The 26,507-nt window shown below is 39.3% G+C and overlaps 2 long non-coding RNA genes across 3 annotated transcripts in view; both read right to left on the bottom strand.

Annotated features, from left to right (window-relative positions):
- LOC135361943 (uncharacterized) overlaps positions 1 to 26,507 on the bottom strand; it is a 333,098-nt gene that overhangs the window by 265,657 nt on the left and 40,934 nt on the right. The window lies entirely within an intron of this gene.
- LOC135361944 (uncharacterized) lies at positions 13,402 to 25,040 on the bottom strand. The gene is made up of 2 exons (XR_010406205.1): positions 24,737 to 25,040; positions 13,402 to 20,505 (listed from the first exon to the last, which is right to left on the bottom strand). It is a non-coding gene; the product is annotated as an uncharacterized LOC135361944 (long non-coding RNA).

The following is a 26,507-nucleotide window of genomic DNA, read 5'->3' as shown; positions in this document are numbered from 1 at the left end:
ATTATAAGAGAATATTATGAGCAACTATATGCCAACAAATTGGGCAATCTGGAGGAAATGGATAACTTCTTAGAAACATATAAACTACCAAAACTGAAACAGAAAGAAAGAAAATTTGAATCTACCCATAACCAGCAAAGAAATCGAATCATTAATCAAAAATCCCCCCCCCCCAAAAAAAACAGTACAGGCCCGGATGGCTTCCCAGGGAATTCTACCAGATATTTGAAAAAGAGTTAATACCTATTTTTCTGAAACTGTTACAAAAAATAGAAGTAAAAGGAAAACTTCCAAACTCATTCTACAAAGCCAGCATTACATTTATTGCAAAACCAGATAAGGACCCCACCAAAAAGGAGAATTATAAGCCAATATCCCTGATAAACATGGATGCAAAAATTCTCAATAAAATATTACCAAATTGAATCCAACAGTACATTAAAAGAATTATTCACTATGATCAACTGGAATATATTCCTGGGGTGTGAGTGTAGTTCAAATTTGCAAATCAATCAACGTGATACACCACATTGATAAAAGAAAGAAAAAGAACCACATGATCCTGTCAATAGATGAAGAAACAGTAGTTGACAAAATACTGCATCAATTCTTAATAAAACCCTCAGCAAAGTAGGGATAGAGGAAACAAAACTCAACATCATAAAGGCCATATAGGAAAGATGCATAGCTAATATCCTCAATGGGGAAAACAGTACTTTTCCTCTATGCTCAGAAACAAGATACAGATGTCCACTCTCACCACAGTTATTTAACATAGTACTGGAAGTCCTAGCCTCAGCAATCAGACAACAAGAAAGGTATCCAAATTGGCAAGGAAGAAGCCAAACTTTCACAATTCACAGATAACATTATATTCTATTTAGAAAACCCAAAGGACTCCAGCAAAACGTTGTTAGAACTGATACACAAATTCAGTAAAGTCACAGGATACCAAATCAATGTACATAAATCTGTTGCATTTCTTTACACCAATAATGACACATCAGAAAGAGAAATCAAGGAATCTATCCCATTTACAACTGCACCAAAAACAGTAACATACCTAGGAATAAACCTAACTAAGGAGGTAAAAGAATTGTACTCTGAAAACTATAGAACACTGATAGAAGAAATTGAAGATGACAGAAAAAATATTGTTAAAATGTCTATACTACTACCCAAAGCAATCTGATTTAATGCAATCCCTATCTAAATACCACCAGCATTTTGCTCAAAGCTAGAACAAACAATCCTAAAATTTGTATGCCACAAAAGACCCCGAATAGCCAAAGCAATCTTGGAAAGGAAAAGTTAAGCTGGAGGCATCACAATTATCAACTTCAACTTATATTTCAAAGCTGTAGTGATCAAGAGAGTATGGTACTGTCAAAACAAAACAAAACAAAACAAAACAAAACAAAACAAAAAACAGGCACATAGATCAATGGAACAAAATGGAAAACCTAGAAATGGACCCACAACTATATGGTCAACTAATTTTTGACAAAGCAGGAATGAATATCTGAGGGATATTGGGAAAACTGAAAAGCAACATGTAGAAGAATTAAACTGGACCACTTACTTATATGATACACAAAAAATAAATTCAAAATGGAAGAAAGACCTAAATGTGGTATAGCAAACCATCAAAATACTAGAGAAGAACACAGGCAGCAACCTCTGTGACATAGGCTGGAGAAACTTCTGAGGAGACATGTCTACAGAGACAAGAAAAACAAAACCAAAAATGAACTATTGAGACTTCATCAAGATAAAAATCTCCTGCAAAGCAAAGGAGACAATCAACAAAAACTAAAAGACAACCCACGGAATGGGAGAAGATACTTGCTAATGACATATCTGATAAAGGGTCAGTATTCACAATCTATAAAGAAATTATCAAAGTCATCATCCCCCCCCAAAATAATAATCCAGTTAAGCAATGGGCAGAAGACATGAATGGACATTTGTCCAAAGAAGACACCCAGTGGCTAACAAGCAAATGAAAAGATGCTCAATATCACTCATGATCAGGGAAATACAAATCAAGACTATGATCAGATAACACATCACACCTGCCAGAATGGCTAAAATAAACAATACAGGAAACATCAGATGTTGGCGAGGATGTGGAGGTAGGGCAACCAACTTACACTCTTTTGTGGGAATGCACAGTGGTGCAGCCACTCTGGAAAACAGAATGGAGATTCCTCAAAAAGCTAAAAATAAAATTACCCTATGACCCAGCAATTGCACTATTAGGTATTTACCCAAAGTATACAAAAATGCTAATAGGAAGAGACACAGGAACCCCAATATTTATAGGAATATTATCAAGAATCGCCAAATTATGGAAAGACCCCAAATATCCATCAACTGAAGAATGGATAAAGATGAAACAACAAGAGCAAAAACAACAACAACACTAGAATAGAGCAATGAAACTAGGAGCTGAAGAAAGTTGCATTCGGAGGGAGGCAAGATGGCAGATGAAGAGGGGACCCCATTTCAACTGGTCCCCTGAATTTAACTACATCTCTATCAAACCATTTGAACACCCACAAAATCAGCCTGAGATGTAGGAATATATATCTGGATCTCTACAAGTGGAAAAGCAACTGCTTTTTGCAAGGTAGGACTTGTGGAGTTGTGAATCTGTGAGGAGATATCAGAAGTTAAACAGAAGGGGGAAGGAGCCTCCATAAGCTGGCTCCTGGAAAGTGATATAACAACAGATTGCAAAATTGGAACCCTTAGAAATGTGCTCTAGTGAGAGACATTCCTTTCTGAAAGGGGCTCTGGAAATGAAAAGGCAGAATTCTCTGTGGGACATTGTGGTCTTGGGATCTGAGTAGTCACAGAGCAAACAGGGGTGCCTGAACTGGTAGTGTCTGAGCAGTGGAGCTGGGAAGCAGGTTATGGTCAGAGAGCCCAGGAGGGGACACTCAGCTCAGGTCATCATAAACCATGAGCCAGGCCAGTCAGTAATCACTTTTTTCCTGAGCAGTCTGAAGAAGACTGGAACCTGGGGGCCGTTTATCATCCCCTTGGAGGGATAAAACAGCTGCACCCGTGACTGGGCAAAAGTTTGCAAGGCAGTAGCAGCCCAGAAAGGACATTAAGGCGGCACCCAGACATGATCCTGAAGCTTCAGGTATGCGTGGGCATCTGCAGCCACTGGAGGTTTTAGAGACACAAATGGTACTGTCACTCCAGGGTACTTGGGACTACCTCTGAGACAGCTGCAGTGGATGCCACCATGGGCGGCTATGGTTTTTGGTGCATAAAGAAGTGGAAACTTTTTGTCCTGGAAGGTTTATTAAAGAGAGAAGACTGTGACCTTTCTGCTCTGGGCCAGAGGTTTGGGCACGGCCATTTTTGCTCTAATCCTCTGAAGAGGCACAGAAAGCCTCCAGGGAACAAAAGCAACACAGAGGACCAGTTTGCACTGAGCCCGTCCACCTGACAGGAGGTGGGACAACTCCACCCAGGCAAGGATATCTGAGAATCAGTGGAAGGCTCCTCCCCCAGAAGAGAGACTGGAAGAACAGGTGGACGACAAGCATATGGATCCCACAAGACTGTAAAATTCCAACATTAGGGGAAAATAGTATATTGAGCTCCAGGTGTTGCCTCACAACTCATTTATTTTTCAGACAAAGTTCTCCTTTTCCTTTTTTTTTTCTTTTTCTTCTGCTTTTTCCTTTTTTTTTCTTTTTACAATTATCCCATTTCAACTACATGCTTATTATACCAACCTATATTTGATAGTCACTCTTTAACTTGTATTTCTTCACATTTACATTTTATAGATATATGCTTCATTTTAGTCCTTTTTTCACTCTATTGAATTTCATTTTTATTAATATATAAGTTTTACATTCCTTGGAATTTTGGGATGTAGTGTCTTCTAACACACACAACAAAATTCATCCAGGAACAAGTGGATCACCCAGCTTTGTCCACACTAGGAGATTATAGTCTCTCTTGCCCTCCCCTTTATTTATTATTTATTTATTTACATGCTTACTTATTTACTTATTTAGTTATTAAATTTTATACTTGTGTTTCATTTTGGCTTCATTTGTTTTTATGTGATGGCTTCCCACCACTCCAGATTTTTCTAGGATGCATCTTTCTTGGGTTGTGGTTAATATTTTGGACTCTGTTGATTCAGCCACCCATCATTCTCTGGGCAGAATGACTATAAAGAGGAACTCACACAAAAAAGAACCAGAGGCAGTGTTTTCTGCCACAGAGCTAATCAATACAGATATAAGATATCAGAGATAGAATTCAGGATAGCAATCATAAAGTTAATAGCTAGGCTTGGAAAAAAACATAAGTGACAATATAGAAACTCTAAGGGCAGAAATGAGATTTAATAAGGCCAAAATTAAAAATGCTCTAACTGACATGGAATCTAAACTGGATACTCTAACAGCTAGGGTCAATGAGGCAGAAGAGAATATAAGTGATTTAGAGGATAAGCTGATGGAAAGGAAGGAAGTTGCAGAAAACAGAGATAGGCAGCCAATATTCCATGAAAAAAGACTTGTAGAGAATAATGATGTGATGAAACTTTCCAATGTGAGAATTATTGGGATCCCTGAGGGGGTGGAAAGAAAGAGGGGCTAGAAGGTATATTTGAGCAAATCATAGCTGAGAACTTCCTTAATCTGGGGAAGGAAACAAGCATTCATGTCCAAGAGGCAGAGAGGACCCCTCCCAAAATCAATAAAAATAAATCAATACCCCAACAAGCTTGCACATCAAAGAAACTATCCTGAGAGCAGCTAGGGAGAAGAGTTCCTTATGTAAGGAGGGAGGAACATCAGAATAACATCAGACCTATCCACAGAAACCTTGCAAGCCAGAAAGGGCTGGCAAGACATATTCAGGGTACTAAATGAGAAGAACATGCAGCCAGGAATATTTTACCCAGCAAGGCTCTCATTCAGAATGGATGGAGAGATAAAGATCTTCCAGGACAGGCAGAAATTGAAAGAATATGTGACAACCAAGTCAGCCCTGCAAGAAATTTTAAGGGGGACTCTGTAAGCAAAGAGAGACCTCAAGAGTAATATGGATCAGAAATTAACAGAGACAATCTACAGAAACAGGGACTTTACCGACAGTACAACGGCACTAAATTCATATCTTTCAGAAATTACTCTGAATGTAAATGGGCTGAATGTGCCAATCAAAAGACACGGGTATCAGATTGGATTAAAAACAAAACAAAACAAAACAAAACAAAAAAACAGGACCCATCCATATGCTTTCTACAAGGGACTCATTTTGAACATAAAGACACCTCCAGATTGAAAGTGAGGGGATGGAGAACAATTTACCATGCCAACGACCTCAAAAGAAAGCTGGGATAGGAATCCTCATATCAGACAAGTTAGATTTCAAACCAAAGACTGTAGGAAGAGAGGAGGGGGGAAGATGGCGGCTGAGTAGGGGACCTTATTTCATCTGGGCCCTTCAATTTAGCTGGATATCTATCAAACCCATTCTGAACACATATGAATTCAACCTGAGATGTAAGAAGATTTACCTAGATCTCCACAAGCAGAAAAATGACTACTTTTTTTCAAGGTAGGAGGTATGGAACCTTGAATCTTCAGGGAAAATATCCAAAGATAAGTAGGGGGTGGGGGGTGGGAGCCTCCATAAGCCAGCCACCAGAAAGTGATAAAACACCGAAGCAAAAACATTGAGACCCTTGGAAATCTACTCCAGTGATTTCTGAAAAGGGCACAGGGGGTAAGTAGGGCAGAACTTTAGGGGGATCATTAAGGTCTCAGGATTCCAGGAGATTCAGAAAAAATGGGGGAGCCTGAACCAATAGAGTGCCCAAGCAGTGGAGTGGGTAGACTGGTGATGGTCAGTGAGCCAAGAGGGGACTTTCAGCTCTGGACACCACAAACCATAGCCAAGCCAGTAGGAAGACCAACCTCTGCCTGACCACCCTGAAAAAGACTAGAAGGTATGGGCTGTCTAACATCCTAGAGGAGATATAAAACTGCTTGTGCCCATGACAGGGACAGATCTCAGGGCAGAGTGGCCCACGAGGAGACACTGGGGTGACACCCAGCATAACCTAGGAGTTGTGCAGGAGGAAGCAGGTGTGAGCTCATGGCCACAGGCAGTTTCAGAGTCACAAGGCACAGAGGCACTCTCGGGTTCCCATGGCTGCCCAGGAAGAAGTCCAGCCAGCAAGAGCCAAGGGATTTAGTGGTTTGGCACATAAAAAGCCCATGCTCATGACTGGGTAACAACTCTCATGGTGATGTGACCCCAAAGAGACACAAGAGCAGCACTCAGTGTGACCTGGGAGCTGCTGAATAGAGTGCACATACAAGTCATAGCCACTAGCAATTGCAAAGTCACAAAGCACAGAGATGATCACGGGTCCCCATGACTCCCCTGAGAGAGGTGTGGCAGGCACAAATTGCCCAATTCTATAGAGTTTGGTACTCGCAGAAGTGCAGACAGATTGACCTGGAGGATTTGCTAGGGGAGCGGGACTATGACATTGGGGCTCTGGGGCAGAGATTCCCACATGACCATGTTTGTTCTAAACCTCTAAGGAGAAGCGGAAAGATGCCAGTGAACAAAAGCCTCACAGCCAACCAGCTTACATTAAGCCCATTCCCCTGACAAGGGGTGGAGCAACTCCACCCAGGCAAAGATACCTGAGAAGCCAAGCTGCAGGCCCCTCCCCCAGAAGACAGACTGGAAGAACAAGTGAGTAATAAGGAAATAAGCTTATTTCCCAAAGGACTGTAAAATTCCAGCATCAGGGGAAAATAATATACGGAGCTCTAGGTTTTCCATCATGACTCGCTTATACTTCAGGACATTTCTTTTTTAGATTCTTTTCTTGTTCTTTTTTTTTTTTTTTAACCCTGCTCCCATTTCAAATAGATTCATATTTCCCAACCTATGTTTTTAAGTCACTTCTTAACTTTTCTTTTCTTTTTCACATATATGTTTTATAGATTTACACCCCATACTAGCCCATTTTTCACTCTATTTAAATTTATCCCAATATATATGTAAGTTCTGATTTCTTCAGAATCTGGAGATATAGTGTCTTCTAATCCAGAGACCAAAAATTAAGCAGGAACAGGAAGATCACCCTGCTGTTTCCACCCTGAGATGATTATAATCTCTCTACGCGGCCCCTCTCTTTTTCTCTCTTTTTTTTTTCTTTCTTTTTTATTGTTTTGGATCTCTTGGCTTTGATAGAGTATCTGTGGTAGTATTCAACCACTTTGGATTTGTTTGTATTTGCATTTTCCTTGGGTTGTAGTTGATATTTTGGACTCTGTCCATTCCCTCAAATATCCCCCAAAAGAATGACTAGGAGGAGGAACTCCCAACAAAGAAAAGAACCAGAGAAAATGACCTCTGGCACAGATCTAATGCATATGGGTATAAGTAAGATGCCAGAGATAGACTTCAGGGTAGCAATTATGAAGTCAATAGCTAGGCTTGAGAAAAGCATTAGTGGCAATATAAAGCAGAAACAAGATCTAATGAGGCTGAACTTAAAAATGTTATGAATGAGATGCGGTCTAAACTGGATACTCTAACAGCCAGGGTAAATAAGGCAAAAGAACGAATTAGTGATCTAGAAGATAAGCTGATAGAAAGGAAGGCAGCAGAGGATAGGGATTGGCAGCTAGAAGCCCATGACAACAGAGAGATGAATGATGCCATGACATGTTCCAGTGTCATAATTATCGGGATCCCTGAGGAGGTGGAGAGAGAGGACTAGAAGGTATATTTGAGCAAATCATAGCTGAGAACTTCCCTAATTTGGGGAAGGAAACAAGCACTCATGTCCAATAGGCAGAGAGGACCCCTCCCAAGATCAATAAAAATAGACCAACACCCCAGCATATAATAGTGAACCTTGGAAATCTTAGAGCCAAGGAAGCTATCCTGAGAGCAGCAAGGGGGAAGAGATTTCTTATGTATAGAGAGAGGAACATCAGAATAACATCAGACCTATCCACAGAAACTTGGCAAGCCAAAAAGGCCTGGCAAGACATATTCAAGGTACTAAATGAGAAGCACATGAAGCCAAGAATACTTTACCCAGCAAGGCTGTCATTCAGAACAGATGGAGAGATAGAGCTACCAGGACAGGCAGAAACTGAAAGAATGTGAAAAACAAGCCAGCCCTGCAAGAAATATTAAGGGGGATTCTATAAATGAAGAAAGACCCAAAGAGTAACACAGACGAGAAATTTACAGAGACAATCCATAGAAACAGGGAGTTTACAGGCAATATGATAGCAGTAAATTTATAGCTTTCAATAGTTACTCTCAATGTCAATGGGCTAAATGCTCCCATCCAAAGGCACAGTGTTTCAGATTGGATAAAAAGACAGGACCCATGCATATTCTGTCTACCGAAGACTCATTTTGAACATAAAGCAACCTGCAGATTGAAAGTGAGTGCATGGAGAACAATTTATCATGCCAAAGTACCTCAAAAGAAAGCTGGGTTTGCAAATCTCATATCATACAACATAGATTTTAAACCAAAGACTGTAGTAAGAGATGTAGAGGGACACTATATCATACTTAAAGAGACTATCCAACAAGAAAATCTAACAATTGTAAATATCTATGCCCCCAACATGGGAGCAGCCAACTACATAAACCAACTATTAAGCAAAATAAAGAAAAACACTGATAATAATACAATAATAGTAGGGGACTTCAACACACCATTCACAGCAATGGACAGATCATCTAAGCAGAACATCAACAACAACAAAAAAACAACAAGAGCTTTGAAGGACACATTGGACCAGATGGACTTCGTAGATATATACAGAACATTCCATCCTAAAACAACAGAATACTCGTTCTTCTCGAGTGCACACAGAACTTTCTCCAGAATAGATCGTATGCTGGGTCACAAATCAGGTCTCAACCAATACCAATAGATTGAGATTATTTCCTGCATATATTCAGACCACAATGCATTGAAACTAGAACTCAACAACAAGAAAAATTTGGAAGTAATGCAAACACTTGAGGTTAAAAAGCATCCTGCTAAAGAATGAAGGGGTCAACCAGGAAATTAAAGAGGAACTTAAGCAATTCACTGAAACAAGTGAAAATGAAAACACATTGGTTCAGAACCTATGGGATACTGCAAAGGTGGTACTAAGAGGGATGTGCATAGCCATCCAAGCCTCTCTCAAAAAATTCAAAAAGTCCCAAATGCACAAGCTAACCTTATACCTAAAGGACCTGGAGAAAGAAGAGCAAATAGAGCCTAAACCAAACAGGAGAAGAGAAATAATAAAGATTAGAGCAGAAATCAATGAAAGAGGAACCAGAAGAACAGATCAATGAAACTAGAAGCTGGTTCGTTGAAAGGATTAATAAGATCAATAAACCTCTGGCCAGATTTATCCAAAAGAAAAGAGAAATGACCCATTATTAAATAATTATTAATTATTAATTATTTATTATTTATTAAATTATTAAATAGATTATTAAATAATGAGTGAAAGGGGAGAAATCACGACCAATACCAAGGAAATAGAGGCAATTACTAGAGTTTATTACCAACAGCTATATCCCAACAAACTAGGCAATCTGGCAGAAATGGATGCCTTCCTGGACACTTATAAACTACCAAGACTGAGACAGGAAGAAACTGACAATCTGAACAGACCAATAACCAGCAAGGAAATGGAAACAGTAATCAAAAACCTCCCAAAAAACAAGAGCCCAAGGCCAAATTGCTTCCCAGGGGAATTCTACCAAACATTCTTGTTTGTTAGTGGGGTGCCTGGGTGGCTCAGTTGGTTAAGCGAGTGCCTTCGGCTCAGGTCATGATCCTGGAGTCCCTGGATCAAGTCCCGCATCAGGCTCCCTGCTCGGCAAGGAGTCTGCTTCTCCCTCTGACCCTCCCCCCCCTCATGTGCTCTCTCTCTCATTCTCTCTCTCTCTCAAATAAATAAATAAAATCTTTACAAAAAAAAGAATATTTGGTAGTGATTCTACTGAAGGTGTTACAGAAAATAGAAATGGAAGAAAACTTGTGAACTTATTCTATGAGGCCAGCATTACCCTGGTCCCAAAACCAAAGACCCCATCAAAAAGGAGAATTACAGACCCCTATCCCTGATGAAAATGGATGCCAAAATACTCAACAAGATCCTAGCCAACAGGATCCACCAGTACATTAAAAGAATTATTCACCATGACCAGTGGGATTTATTCCTGGGATGCAAGCGTGGTTCAACATTTGCCAATCAATCACCATGATAAATCACATTAACAAATGAAGAGAGAAGAACCAAATGACCCTCTCAATTGATGCAGAAAAAGCATTTCACAAAATACAGCATCGTTTATTGGCTAAAACTCTTCAAAGTATAGGGATAGAGGGAACATGCCTCAATATCATAAAGGCCATCTATGAAAAGCCCACAGTGAATATCATTCTCAAAGGGGAAAAACTGAGAACTTTTCCCTTAAGGTCAGGAACATGACAGGGATGCCCTCTCTCACCACTACTGTTCAAAATAGTACTAGAAGTCCTAGCTTCAGCAATCAGACAAGAAAAAGAAATAAAAACCATTCAAATAGGCAAAGAAGTCAAACTCTCTTCGCAGATGACATGATACTTTATGTGGAAAACCCAAAAGACTCCACCCCTAAATTACTAGGTCTCATATAGCAATTCAGCAGTGTGGCAGGATACAAAGTCAATGCACAGAAATCAGTTACATTTCTATACAGTAACAATGAGGCATAAGAAAGCATCTAAGGAAACAATCCCATTTACAACTGCACGAAAAAACATAAGATACCTAGGAATAAACCTAAACAGAGAGGTAAAGAATCTGTACTGCAGAAATTACAGAGCACTTATGAAAGAAATTGAGGAAGACACAAAGAAATTAAAAAAAAAAAGCATTCCATGTTCATAGATTGGTAGAATAAACATTGTTTAAATGACTATGCTGCCCAGAGCAATCTACACTTTCAATGCAACCCCTATCAAAATACCCTCGACATTTTTCACAGAGCTGGAAGAAACAATCCTAAAATTTGTATGGAACCAGAAAACATCCTGAATCACCAGGGGAATGTTGAAAAATAAAACCAAAGCTGGGGGCATCACAATGCCTGACTTCAAGCTCTATTACAAAGCTGTGATCATCAAGACAACATGGTATTGGCACAGAAACATACACATAGTTCAACGGAACAGAATAGAGAGCCCAGAAATGGACCCTCAATTCTATGGTCAACTAATCTTTGACAAATCAAGAAATAATATCCACTGTAAAAAGGACAGTCTCTTCAATAAATGGTGTTGGGGAAAATTGGACAGCTACCTGCAGAAGAATGAAACTGGACAATTTTCTTACAGCATACACAAGGATAAACTCAAAATGAGTGAAACACCTCAATGTGAGATAGATATCCATCAAAATCCTAGAGGATAACACAAGCAGTAACCTCTTTGACATCGCCCACAGGAACTTTTTCCATTACAGGTCTCTAAAGGGAAGGGAAACAAAAGCAAAAATGAACTTTTGGGACTTCTACATGATAAAGAGCTTCTTCACAGCAAAGGAAACAGTCAACAACACTAAGAGACAACCCATGGAATGAGAGACGTTATTTGCAAATGACATTACAGATAAAGGGCTGTTATCCAAGATCTATAAAGAACTTCTCAAGCTCAACACCCAAAAAAACAAATAATCTGGTCAAGAAATGGGCAGAAGACACGAACAGACACTTCTCCAAAGACTTACAAATGGATAACAGACACATGAAAAATGCTCCACATCACTAGCGATCTGGGAAATACAAATCAAAACCACAATGAGAAACCACCTTAAACCAGTTAGATAGACTAAAATTAACAAGACGGGGAACAACAAATGTTGACGAGGATATGGAGAGGGGATCCCTCTCACACTGTTGGTGGGAATGCAAACTGATACAGCCACTCTGGAAAACATCATGGAGGCTCCTCAAGATGTTAAAAATAGAGCTACCCTATGGCCCAGCAATTGCACTACTAGGTATTTACCCCAAAGATACAGATGCAGTGAAAGAAGGGGCACATGCACCCCAATGTTCATAGCAGCAATGTCCACAACAGCCAAACTGTGGAAGGAGCTGAGATGCATTTCAACAGAGGAATGGATAAAGGAGATGTGGTTCATATATACAATGGAATATTACTCAGCCATCAGAAAGGATGAATACCTGTTTGCATCAACATAGATGGAACTGGAGGGTATTATGCTAAGTGAAATAAGTCAAGCAGAGAAAGATAATTATCTATGGTTTCACTCAGATGTGGAATATAAGGAATAGCACGAGGAGCATAGGGGAAGGGAGAGAAAACTGAAGGGGAAAAATTCAGAGATTGAGACAAACCAAGAGTGACTCTGGACTCTGGGAAAGAAACAGGGTTACAGAAGGGAGGTGGTGGTGGCATGGGTTAACTGGGTGATTGGGGATTAATGAGGGCACGTGTGGTGATGAATACTGGGTGTTATACCCAACTAATGAATTATTGAACACTACATCAAAAACTAATGATCTACTATATGTTGGCTAATTGAACATAACAAGAAAAAGAAACTGGGTGCTGATTCTTTGAAAGAATTAATAAAATTGATAAATATCTAGCCAGAGTTATCAAAAAGAAAAGTGAAAGGACCCAACTCATGTAGGCAGATTTCATTTGTTTTTGCATGGAGAGTTACAGGAGTCATATCTGATTATTATTAGTGAAGATTTGGTATGTATCTTATTTTATGATTTTTTTGAAATATTTATTAGAATGAGAGAGAGTGTGCACGTGTGTGAGAGACTATGAGTGGGGGAGCAGGGGAGGGGAAGAGGGAGAGGCAAACAAGCAGACTCCCCTCTGAGTGTCATGACTGTTGTGGGGCTTGTTCCAGGACCCTGAGATCATGATTTAATCCAAAATCAAGAGTTTGCCATGCATGAGACTTTTATCTTGATAATAACAAATGACATGAGTTAAACTTGTAACTTCTTATTATTTGGCACACTCCATATGCTAATTTGGCAATAATTCTCACCTACTTTTTTTTTTAAAGATTTTATTTATTTATTCATGAGAGACAGAGACAGAGACAGAGACAGAGGCAGAGGGAGAAGCAGGCCCCCTGCGGAGCAGGGAGTCCGATGCGGGACTCGATCCCAGGACCCTGGGATCATGACCTGAGCCAAAGGCAGACGCCTAACCAACTGAGCCACCCAGGCGTCCCAATTCTCACCTACTTTATACATTTTCCTATAACCTTTATTTTTTCCCCTCTACTATCAGATGTCACCCAACATTTGTCATAGGTAACATGGTATTTTTATTCATGAGACCTTGACTTTTGGTTGCTCTTTTTTTTTTTTCCTTTTTTTAATCCTTTCTCTTCACTGTGCAGTTCCAAAGTTTTATTTTGGCAGACCTAAAAGAAATGTAAAAAAATGCTATTTTTTTTTTTTAAAGTACAGCTTAACAATAGATTTTTTTTTAAATAAAAGACTATAAAAATAAAAATGATTTTATTTTAATTTAATTTAATTTACTTATTTTAGAGAGAATGAGAGAGAGAGAGCGCGCACAAGTGTGAGGGGTAGAAGGAGAAGGAGAGAGAATCCCAAGCTAACTCTGTGCTGAGTGTGGATACTGACACCGGGCTCAATATCATGACCCTGAGATCACTGTTGCAGGATTTTTTTTTTCCTTCAGTTTCTGCAGTTCTTGGTCATGCCACTTCGAAAAATGAAGAGGTAGACCAGACAGAGTGGTGGCAGGAAAGCAAAGTTTATTGAGTGATAGCACAAAGCTCCCACAGAATGAGGGGACCTGAGAGGATTGACAGCAGAATTTCTAAGTCTAGGGGTTTTTATGGGCTTGTTGGTGTGCTGTTTTTAATCTGATTAACCCTCCCTGTGCCTCTAATCCAATCAGGTTTTTGTCATCTATTTGTCACATGGGAAAGGGTGGAGAGCTCCTTGTCAAATCTTTTTAAGGGTGGTTTCCTCTTAAAGCATGGGGGGAGGGCACCCTGTCCCAGTCTGCCTTTCTTGCAACTATCCTTCATCATCACTACCTGAGCTGAAACCAAGCGTCAGACTCTTAACTCACCCAGGTGGCCCAAAAATGATTTTAAAGAAAGTGAAATAACTTTCTTTATACACCATTTATTAGACTATTAATTTAGTTCATTTATTCACTTTCACCATTACAATATAAAGTGTTGAAGTATTAGCAAGTTCTAATAATTAAAAAGAGGTTGTATCTCTGTAGACAGATTTTTTATGTACTAATACTGTAAATTTGGGCTACTAGACTTGTAACAAATCTGTCAAATACTACTTTTACCAGTCCCCAAAACAATTTGAGTAAGGGCTAGGTAGGGAGAGATAGGTAGGGGGCTATGTGATTAGGCTCACAGAAATCCCAAAAATGTGGAGGTATGGGAAAACCAGAGATAAGGTGACAAATCAGACCACCCTGCCCTAGGTGTGTGGGGTGGGTGTCTTTATGATAATCACCTGTGACCAACAAAGAATAACCACACCCTAAAAAGGAAGTAAGCCATTTAAGGTGTTATCAATAGAGATGTTAAAAGGATTTAAGTTCCCTGGTTAGCTTTCTATAAAAGATAAAACCTAAAGGCCCTTTTTGGCAACCCTGTCAGGATCACTCTCACTCTTGAGAGCTTTTTCTGTATCTTCACTTAATAAACTTTTATTGCTTTACTCACTCTCCATTGTCCTCAAGATTCAATCTTCGACTCCATGAGACAAGAACCTAGCTCTCCTGCTTCAAATTTACCAGTAATTTTTCTCTAGCAGACACACAAAATCAAAATAATATTGATAATAAATAAATGAATTAAACATATCTTCAGTAAATATTATTAAGAAGCATCTAAGGTATGTCAGTGAGTAAAAACAGAAAAATACAAAAGACATTGTTACTCTCTTACAGGAGCTCACAATCCTGGGGGTTGGGAATGGATAAAATGTGCTCACATATGCAATGAGATAAAAATAACTAAATGCCTTATAGCCATTTTCTGGAATACTTAATGAGTAGTTAGTTACAAATTGTCTTCACCAATTCAAGTAATTAATATGAATCAGAAGTTCTGCAATATCTAGTGACACTGAAGGTTAAAAGAAGTTATTACTGAAGGCAAAAGGAGAAAATAGAAAATGCTACAGCCTCTAGGTCTTCAGTTTTGATAGAGCCATAAAGCCAGCCTCTGCTTATTCCAAATGCAAGAGAAATGTAGGGAAAATTAAATTTTCTTACAACTTGCAGCCCATTGATATATACCTGAGACAGGCAGGGTGTGACATTCCTCAAGGAATTCACAACTGCATTAATGTTAGTGCTTTGCTACAGTGCTTTGCTATCAAAGCAATCTTAGCTTGATAATAGCCAGACCTCCTGGATCCAGTAAGTCTTCTTTAATATGCAGAAATCCCTTTAGAGACTTCCATTATCTCTACCCCCACCTTAAAAGTATATAATCAATCACTCCTCACAACCACAGTGCAGCTCTGTCTGCCCACTGGTCCTGTCCCAGTGCTATAATAAAAACAACTTTTTGCACCGAAAACTTCTCAAGATTTTTTTCTTGACAGTTCGCTCAGCAGCCCCGCATATTTCTGGTGCCCAACATGGAGCCCTTCTTCTCATCAGGACCTGGGCCCTCAATACAAACTTGGTGAGAGTACCTTTTTTCCTTTTACTTTCACTTCAAAGACTTCTCAGGAAGTACGGTCTTATTGGAAGACTTTCATGTTGATTGCTCAGCTGCAAACCTCTACTTATGGCTACTCTATGGGGAGGAATAAAAGCTGCCTTTTGACTGGAAGCTAGTACCCTGGCTGGAATGGTAATAGACTCAGAACCTTCATGCCCTCACTTTATTCCTTTTTTAAAAAAGATTTTATTTATTTATTTGTCAGAGAGAGTGCAAGCACAAGCAGGGGGAGCAGCAGGCAGAGGGAGAAGCAGACTCCCTGCCGAGCAAGGAGCTCGATGTGGGACTCGATCCCAGGACCCTGGGATCATGACCTGAGCTGAAGGTAGACACTTAACTGACTGAGCCACCCAGGCATCCCACTTTATTCCTATTCTTATAGAAAGTTGTCTTTCTTGGACACAGAACAGTCACCTAAATCACTAGGACAGTTGCCAATCTTAAGACTCCTGTGTAAGGTTTCCTTATTGGTCTAATATGATCCCCTCCACATCTCTGGTCTAGCCACTTCTGGCCAGAATTCCACTGGGAGCCAGCCAAAACCAGTACCTGATTGAATTAAAACCCAACCAGGGACCGTTTCCTAGGGAAGTGTGTTGGAAAGGACATGTGTTGGAATGTCCTTTATACCATGATGGATTTCTATCTTTACTATTCTTCATCAATGTTCCCTCCTGACTACTTAAATTGCAACACTAAATATTTTTCCCTGCAAATTCTTAGCATCTCCATGGGTTAAAAATGGCAGGTTCTGAGCAGGCTCTTTTGGTCCATTCACTGGCACCCACTTGTAGTCTAGAATGCAATGGGGAAGTGAAGGGACATCAACATCCCTTCAGTAAACAAGTCAGTGTTCAAAACGACTTTTGGGGGGACACGTTTCTTTGAATACTACGAACCCTTGGCATTATCTTGCCACCCAGGAGCTGGGGGGAGGGGATTTGGGTAATGGACCTTCCAGGTTTCTTAAGTCCCCAAGGACTCTCCCTTGAGATGACTTTTAATCCCCTGGACCAGTTTGGACTGAAGTATATAAAGAAAAAAAATTAAAAATTCCTTTTCTTCTGCAATAGTGCATACCCTCAGTACTGCTTAGGAGACTTGGTAAAATGGCCCATTAACAGATCTGTAAACTTCAAGTTTACTAAACTTCAACTTCACTCTTTCTGCCAAGATCCTGTACATGCTTTTTTTTTTTTTTTTCTATGACTTGTCTCATCTTTGTTTGCTTCTTTTTTTGTGTGTTATATCTGAAATATATCTTGAGAAGACTAGATGAATGTTGCCTGACTCTTATTGTATGTGGAGGCTTCTTTCTCATTCATTTCCTGGGTTAATGGTTATGATAATTGGAGCCAATTGTCTGATAGTCTACCTTGGGACAGAGACTTTATGGAATATTCCCAAGCAGCTGCCAAAATTCCTTCTGTTTGGGGGAAGTTCCCTGCCTTCTCTGGCCCAACATGAACTGCCTATATCACTTCATGTTGGTGGAAAGAAAACTTGTCTGCTCATCTGTCTAAGCTGATCAGCTTTAGGACTAGGAGTCCACTTTCTCTGCCCTTCAGGTTTTTGTCCCACCTCCAACTTTACTGGTGGCACCTCAAATCTTCATCCTCCTCCTCCCCTTCCTCCTGTTCCTACACCACCATGAATGAGGCTTGCATAACTTGCTACTTATCCCATCCTCCCTGCCTCAGTTACCATTGGCTCCTGCTCCTCCTACCCTTGTTATCAAGGAGCAAAGTTTTGGTTTTCTGGACAGACAAAAGAAAACAAAACAAAACAAAACTTTTTTTTTTTTTTTCCTGGACTTAAACCATCCACTTAATTCCCCACTGGAGCCCCAGGTAAAAGAAAAAAAAAATGACAGTGGGGAACAAATGGATTGAATTTTAAGTGGACCCCGGTGCAACATATTTGGTATTTAAACTAACTTAAGTTTGTTAATTAAGATAGACATGTATTCAGAGTTATTAGGATTAAATATAAAACTTTTATTTTACCAAGGATTGCTGAAGGTTATCTCTGTTGCAATTTGTCAGCAAAAAGATGATGAAATGATGGTTAATTTTGTCTGTCTCAAAGTTTTCATGGGTAATTGTTAAAAAAACAAGTCAGTTGAATAACTGAAAAGGTGTATAGCTTTCAAAATATTTGGTAACCTACAACTGTAAAGTTTTGCTTAGATGATAAATTGGATTGAATTCATGGGACATCTATGTCTTTTCCAAGTAAGATAAAATTATAAAGCATTGATTATTGGATGTAGGTTTGTGCTTTTGGCTTCTTTATTGCAGAGAAACTGGGGTACTTGGGTATGTTAGTAAACATGCTTTATACTTTATTTAAAAAAATGTACTATGGAGGGGCACCTGGTTGGCTCAGTCGGTTAATCGTCTGACTTCAGCTCAGGTGGTGATCTCGGGGTCCTGGGATCGAGTCCCATGTCCAGCTCCCTGCTCAGTGGGGAGTCTGCTTATCCCTTTCCTTCTGCCCCTCCCCCTGCTAATACTCTGTCTCTCAAATAAATAAAATCTTTAAAAAAAGATTGTGCTATGGAAAACATATATGTTTTTAAAAATTAGGAGATGTTTTTATAAATTTCATCATCTAAAGAATTCTATTGTTAACAGGCAGTTCACAGTTCATCACTACTTAATTTTCATTGGATATTAAGGTTTCTAAAGTAAAAATTCTGATAAATGTAATTGAGACTGCTGGAAATGGTAAGGGAAACAGTTCTGTATGTAGAAAGGTAGGTAATATATGAGAAAGATAAAAGGAATGGGAATACATATTGTTGAGGTAAAAGAAAGTAATTTTGTACTAAAAAATGAGACCTGTTATTTAGAGAGAAAGGGCTTACAAAAAAATCTGAATGAAAAAGTTGTAGAAGGTTTGTGAAGGGAAATCTTTGGAAAGGAATTTTATACGTGGTCAGGACTAAGTGTTTCAGGATTTCTTTTCCTTTAGTGTCCGTGGTTCTTGGTCAAGCCACTTTGAAGAATGAAGAGGTAGACCACCTGAAGAGTGGTAGACAGCAAAGCAAAGTTTATTGAGTGATAATACAAAGCTCCTAAAGAGGGAGGGGACCAAGAGGGTTGTCACAGGAGTTTCTAAGTCTAGTGGTTTTTATGAGAATGTTGGTGGGCTGTTTTAATCTGATTAATCCACCATGTGACTGTCACCCAATCACGTTTTTGTCCACACACTCATCTACCTATCAGGTAGTTGTTCATGGGAAAGGGTAGAGGGCTCCTTCCAGGGTGATGTAAAATCCTTTTAAGGGTGCTTTCCTCTTAGGGTGGGGGTCAGGGGTGGGGCTTGTCCCTGCCTATCTTTCTTCCAACTATCCTTCATTATAAGGTTGAAATGAATGGATTTTTAAAAGTACACCATATGTGATTGAAATTCTGCTTTTCCCTCTGTTAAAAAGACAAAAGTTTTTTTTGGATTTTTTATCTGCTCTTGATAAGAAAATATAAACAATGTTTTTTTTTTTTTCTCTTTTGTCTGTCCAGAAAACCAAAACTTTTATGTTTTGTGTTTATCAGGTCTTTGATTCCTTAAGTAAGTTAGAGCTTCTCAATATTAAAGGAGCTAAGTTTTACTAACAACTATATAACTTCCTGTAGAATCCCTTATTGCCACCTTGGCTAAATGTAAATGCTAATCTGATAATGATCTACAATCCTTTTTAGGCATAAGCTTTAAAATTTTCTGAGGGATTTAAGAAACTTCTGCAGATTTGAATTGTAAATAAAGGTTTTTTGTTTTGTTTTGTTTTTTCTAATTAAGCTTGTTTTTGGCATGTTAAATTACTCTGGAAGTGCTGTTAAACACACAATGATAAGACTGTGTTTTGGGTGGTTTTGGGATCAAGGTAATGCTGGCCTCATAAAATGAGTTTGGAAGTTTTCCTTCCATTTCTATTTTTTGGAACAGTTTCAGAAGAATAGGTATTAATTCTTCTTGAAATGTTTGGTAGAATTCCCCTGGGAAGCCATCTGGCCCTGGGCTTTTGTTTTTTGGGAGATTTTTGATGACTGCTTCAATTTCCTTAGTGGTTATAGGTCTGTTCAGGTTTTCTATTTCTTCCTGGTTCAGTTTTGGTAGTTGATAGATCTCTAGGAATGCATCCATTTCTTCCAGGTTATCTAATTTGCTGGCATAGAGTTGCTCATAGTATGTTCTTATAATTGTTTGTATGTCTTTGGTGTTGGTTATGATCTCTCCTCTTTCTTTCATGATTTTGTTGATTTGGGTCATTTCTCTTTTCTTTTTGATAAGTCTGGCCAGGAGTTTATCAATCTTGTTAATTCTTTCAAAGAACCAGCTCCTAGTTTCGTTGATCTGTTCTACTGTTCTTTTAGTTTCTATTTCATTGATTTCTGCTCGATCTTTATTATTTCTCTTCTCCTGCTGGGTTTAGGCTTTATTTGCTGTTCTTTCTCCAGCTCCTTTAGGTGTAGGGTTAGGTTGTGTACTTGAGACCTTTCTTGTTTCTTGAGAAAGGCTTGTATTGCTATATACTTTCCTCTTAGGACTGCCTTTGCTGCATCCCAAAGATTTTGAATAGTTGTGTTTTCATTTTCATTGGTTTCCATGAATTTTTTTTAATTCTTCTTTAATTTCCTGGTTGAATTGTGCAAGATTGTTGAATCTCAGATCTGTACCTCTGAAACAAATAATGCAATATATATTAAGAAAAAAAAGAAGAAGAAGAAGATAGCGGGAGGGGAAGAATGAAGCGGGGGAAATCAGAGGGGTAGACGAACCATGAGAGACGATGGACTCTGAAAAACAAACTGAGGGTTCTAGAGGGGAGGGGGATGGGAGGATGGGTTAGCCTGGTGGTGGGTATTGAGGAGGGCACATTCTGCATGGAGCACTGGGTGTTATGCACAAACAATGAATCATGGAACACTACATCAAAAACTAATGATGTAATGTATGGGGATTAACATAAGAATTAAAAAAAAGACTGTGTTTTGGGGGTAAATGCCATAACTATTCTAGAGTTTATATGAAATTCCTAAAGTCTGGGCGCCTGGGTGGCTCAGTCGGTTAAGTGACTGCCTTCGGCTCAGGTCATGATCCTGGAGTCCCGGGATCGAGTCCCACATCGGACTTCCTGTTCAGCGGGGAGTCTGCTTCTCCCTCTGGTCCTCCCCCTCTCATGCTCTCTGTCTCTCATTCTCTCTCTCTCAAATAAATAAATAAAAAATCTTAAAAAAAAAAAAAAGAAATTCCTAAAGTTTTAATAAGGCCATCACTAGATATTCTGATTATTGAAGTGTTATGGGTCACAGAAATAACTGGATTTCCTTGTCTGCTATATTATAATGAAATCTCAGATCTTTAACCATGTCCATTTTTCAGTCTTTCATCATTTATAGTTATCGTTCTGATGCTCTTGCAGGACATGTTTTGTCCTCAAGAAGATTCATGAAAAGGACTTTTTAACAAACATATGTGTTTTTTTTTTATATGATTAACATCATAAAACTAAAATGGTTAAGAATTTCCAGCACTAACAGAAAAACTACATTCAAACAGAATAAATATTAGTAGCTGGGACTAAGTGAATTGAGGAAGATGATTATAGTTTTTGTGACTTTGTATGAAACACTATTGGTTCTGTAATGTTTGCTCCTCCAGACTTTCTCTTAAGATATCCACAATATACAGAAATATAAAATATTCATTTGTGGACAGATTGAAGCATTTAACTTTTCTCTCTACCTGAACCCTTCAGAACTCAAAAACTCTCAGTGAATATTCTTTTTTTCATAGCAATCACAGTTATTTCTGTAAGTTCAATAAGAATCTGTTCTCATTGTAACAGGACACCATTGGCTATTTTACCAAGGATTTGAGTGGAATGTCATATTTGAGAGAGACATGCATAGACTCAGATATGATCAGGCAGCTTTAAGGAACTAAGATTGACTTTATGAAGCCCGTAGAGCCCCTTCAAAATTTTGGCCTGATACCTTGCTTACAGAGTTCCCAGTAGCCTTACCAAGTGAGGAAAGAATGTTACTTCCTGGCAGGTACAGGAACCTCAGGTTATTTTGGGGACCTAGAGAAGAGGAATTTGCCCAAATCTATAGGTGTTGCAGGTATGTCTGATGACAAATATTTGTCTTGGCTTCTGGCCTCAAGAGCCTATTAAAAGTCCAATCTAGACATTCCTTATAAAAAGTTCCAGCAAAGCAAATTTTAAAAGATCAATATGATCAATCACTATTCTTGCTGAGCTTATGTAAATAATTAGGCCACATTTATTAAAACTAGACCTTTTTATAAACAAAGTAGTCTTGATTTGGCTATCTTTGATAAAAATGAGGGTGATTATGCAAAGAAAATGTTGCAATAACACATCTTTTTAGATATTAGATATTAATACTTTTTATTATAAGCTAGAATAGATCCTGAATTCTTCTGGTTTCCTCAAATATCTGGCTATGGCTCTCCAAACTAAGGTTTCCAATCTTTTCCATTCTCTTAAAGTCATTAAAAACTAAAACTGTCCTTTTCCCTGAAGCCCTGAAAACTGATGCTGGACAGCTTGATGTCAATTTCAGGGAAATTGTTACAGTAGCTCATATATAGACAATGTTCATGCTTTTTACTCTGTGGGAATCATAAGAGTAATGCATGGGCATATGATAATTTAACAACTGGAAAATGGAATGGACTCTCTAACAATTGTATAACTCAACTATTAACTTGACCAATTCTGTGTGGCTGGGATGACAAATTCACTCCTTAAGAGTCAGAGCATACCCCACTCCCTGGGGTTACCTGTGGAAATAGTGGATAGCCCCACTTTCCTTATAATTGGATTGGATAATGCACTTGGTGATGCCCTTTTCTCCTGAGGCAGGTCATCTCCCACTTGCCAGTGATTCCTCATAATTAAGATGTTGTTAAGGCTAGACATCAAACAAAGAGGACTTCTTGATGGTTTTACCCTTTAGCCATATTTGTTTTATTTGTAAAATTGCAAGTAGAGTCTCTAACCAAGCACACAGTGGTGATCTTTAACTAAGCTGAACATAGTCACCCACAAATTCAAAAGATGGTCTTCAAAAAATGAATGGCCCTTGATATCCTGACTGCAACTCAGGGAGGACCTGTGCTTTAATTAAAGGATAATGTTATGTATATATTCCAGATTGTCACAGAAATGTAACAAGATTGCTAAAAGATATGGATACTCAAATTGGTACTTTACATGATGCCTCCCTCTCCTTTAATGATTGGTTAAACTCCTGGACTGGAGGAGGATTTTGGACAACTATCAAAGGTCTTTTTACTGGGCTTCTTTTTCTCATAATAATATTAACTTTACTTTGTTGTCTTTCCCAGTGTCTCTTTGCCTGGTGCTGAGACTCCTTCACTGCCATAACTTCAAGCCGACAAATGATCCTTTCTACTCAAGGAGATTCCTATAGGTCTACCTTGGATTCAGCTGCCTCTGCCTTTCATAAATCCTATATATAAATACCCCAACTGACTAATGTTGACCCATAGGTAGGAACATCTCTATGCCCCTATTCAGTAGGAAGAAGTTACAGAAGATAAGACCTTCACCCTCAGCAACCGTAAAGATTTAAGGATCAAAATTGATCAGGAGTGAAAGAATGAGAACAAAGGCAAGAGAAAGTAGGCAAAATTAAATTTCCTTAAAACTTGCAGCACACTGATATGTACCTGAGACAGGCAGAGTGTGACATTCCTCAAGGAATTCACAACTGCATTAATGTTAATGCTTTTCTAGGGCAAAAAGCAACCTTAAATTGACAATAGCCAGACCTCCAGGAACCTGTAAATCTTCTTTAACATGAAGAAATCTCTTTAGAGACTTCCATTATCTCTACACCCACCTTAAAAGTATATAATCAATCACTCCTCACAATCACAGTGCTGCTCTTTCTGCCCCCCTGGTCCTGTCCCCCTGCTATAATAAAAAAGACACAAACAGATATTTCTTCAAAAAAGACATACAAATGGCCAACAGACACATGAAAAAATGCTCAACATCACTTGGCATCAGGGAAATCCAAATCAAAACCGCAATGAGATACCACCTTACACCAGTCAGAATGGCTAAAATTAACAAGTAAGGAAACAACAGATCTTGGCGAGGATGTTGAGAAAGGGGAACCCTCTTACACTGTTGGTGGGAATGCGAGCCAATAGAGTCACTCTGGAAACAGTATAGAGGTTCCTCAAAAAGTTAAAATCTTGGGGCACCTGGGTGCTCAATTGGTTAATTGCCTGCCTTCCAACTTAGGTCGTGATTCTGGTGTCCTGAGATTAAGCCCCACATAGGGCTCCTGGCTCAGCAGGGAACCTGTTTCTCCCTCTCCCTCTGCCCCTCTGCTTCTGCTCTCTCTCACTTGCATTCATTCTCTCTAAATAAAATAAATAAAAATCTTTTAAAAAATCTTAACCATTTGCAATGACATGGATAGAATTAGAGGGTATTATGTTAAGTGAAATAAGTCAATCAGAGAGACAATTATCATATGATTTTACTGATATGGAATTTAAGAAACAAAACAATATCATAGTGGAAGGGAGGGAAAAATAAGATGAAATCAGAGAGGGAGTCAAACCATAAGACACTCTTAACTATAGGAAACAAATGAGGGTTGCTGGGAGGGAGGTGGGCAGGGCAAGGGTAATTGGGTGATGGGCATTAAAGAGGGCACTTGATGTAATGAGCACTGGGTGTTCTATGCAATTGATGAGTCACTAAACTCTACCTCTGAAACTAATAATACATATATGTTAATTAATTGAATTTAAATAAAATAAATTTTTTTTTGCACTGAAAAGTCTCAAGAATTCTTGGCCATTCGCTCAGCAGCCCCCATATCACCTTTTCTACTTACCCTGCTTCCAACTTTTCCTTTAGTTCTCAGGCCTCTTCATCTCCACAAGGCACTCTGGCATAGGCATGACAGCAGATAAGTGCTCTTAGTAGTACCATACATTTGAGCAATTCTTTTTTTTTTTTTTTAAGATTTTATTTATTTATTTGACAGAGAGAGACACAGCGAGAGAGGAAACACAAGCAGGGGGAGTGGGAGAGAGAGAGAAGCAGGCTTCCCGCTGAGCAGGGAGCCCGATGTGGGGCTTGATCCCAGGACCCTGGGATCATGACCTGAGCTGAAGGCAGACGCTTAACAACTGAGCCACCCAGGCACCCCATTTGAGCAATTCCTATCTTCCTTTGTTGTCAACTTATTACTTCATGTGTATGTTTTGTCTTATCGAGTTGATTATAAGACTCTAAAAAACCTGACTTTGGTTTAAAATTCACTTTTCCATAATAAGAAAAATAGCATTAAGCTTATGGTAAGAGCACAATAATATGTGTTTATTGTTTGAATTAAAATGTATCTAACAATACTTCTGTGGAAGATGGTAGAGTAGGGGTATCCTAAAGCTCACCTCATTTCATGGATACTAGATAATACCACCTCAGTGTAAATAACTTAGAAAATGACCTGAAGACTGGCGGAATAGACTCTGCACAGCTAAATGTAAAGAGACCACATCAAACAGGGTAGGAAGATTGGAGACCTGGTCAGGAGCTAAACTGATCTGTGCGACTATCTACAGGAGGGAGTGATGCTGGGATGGAGAAGGTGGTGAAAAAACAGACCCTCACCCCAGGCATGGGGAATCCTCATAACATTTGGTTTTGAAAATCAGAGGGACATAATTTCATGAGATCTTACAATCAGCAGGGCATAACACTGGGAACTTTAAAAATCAGCAGGTTTAGGGGTGCCTGGGTGGCATGGTCAGTTAAGTGTCCAACTCTTGGTTTCCACTTAGGACATGATCTCACAGGTTGTGAGATTGAGTCCCACTCAAGCTCTGTGCTCAGTGGGGAGTCTGCTTGAAGATTCTCTCCCTTTTCATGTCTCCCCACTTGAGTGCTCTCTTTCTCTCTCACTCTCTCTCAAATAAATAAATAAATCTTTTTAAAAAATAAGCAGGCTCAGCTCTGGGAAAGTCTGGAGGGCTATAGGAATCTGAGTCCCCACCCTTAAAGAGAGAGCACAACAAACAGCCCCACAGAGATAAAGGATAGGAGTAGCAGTTTGAAAAATACTAAGGACATACAGGAGGGAGATTTGTTTACTAATCTTAGAATGTATGCTGAAGGGGCAAGGATCATTGGGAGACTTCTTCAGAAACAAGGAGCTGGCAGGTGCCATGTCATCTCACCCCAACCTAGACACACAGACACCTGCTGGGACCAACACAGCACTAACACTCTAACTTGCTAACAGTATGCCCTGCTGTTGTGCACTTCTATGGACACATGCCCTCCAGCCAGGCCTCTGTTCCAGGTCTCCTCCCATAGTAGACCTGCCCCCATGTGTTTCTGCAGATCTGCCTCCTCAGTCCCTGGCAGCTGAAGGTCCATTCCTGCAGTGGACCAGTGCAGACCTTGCTAGCATCATATGCACCCCACCCATGAGCCCTACAATAGACTTATCCCCACCAATATGTCCTTGGCCAAAGCCCATCCCAAGTAGTGCCACAAGCTTGGCAGTGTACAAGGAGCACTGACAGGGACCAACAACACTCCAAAGTGACTAATGCCAAGGGGAGAGGGAAATATTACCACACACAGCATTCTGACTA

Source organism: Mirounga angustirostris, unplaced genomic scaffold, assembly GCF_029215605.1.
Source record: "Mirounga angustirostris isolate CCGP_5_RB_7025 unplaced genomic scaffold, mMirAng1.0.hap1 SCAF_11, whole genome shotgun sequence".
NCBI classification, from domain to species: domain Eukaryota; kingdom Metazoa; phylum Chordata; class Mammalia; order Carnivora; family Phocidae; genus Mirounga; species Mirounga angustirostris.
Note: the sequence above shows the minus strand (reverse complement) of the source record. Positions and strands in the feature narration are given on the sequence as shown.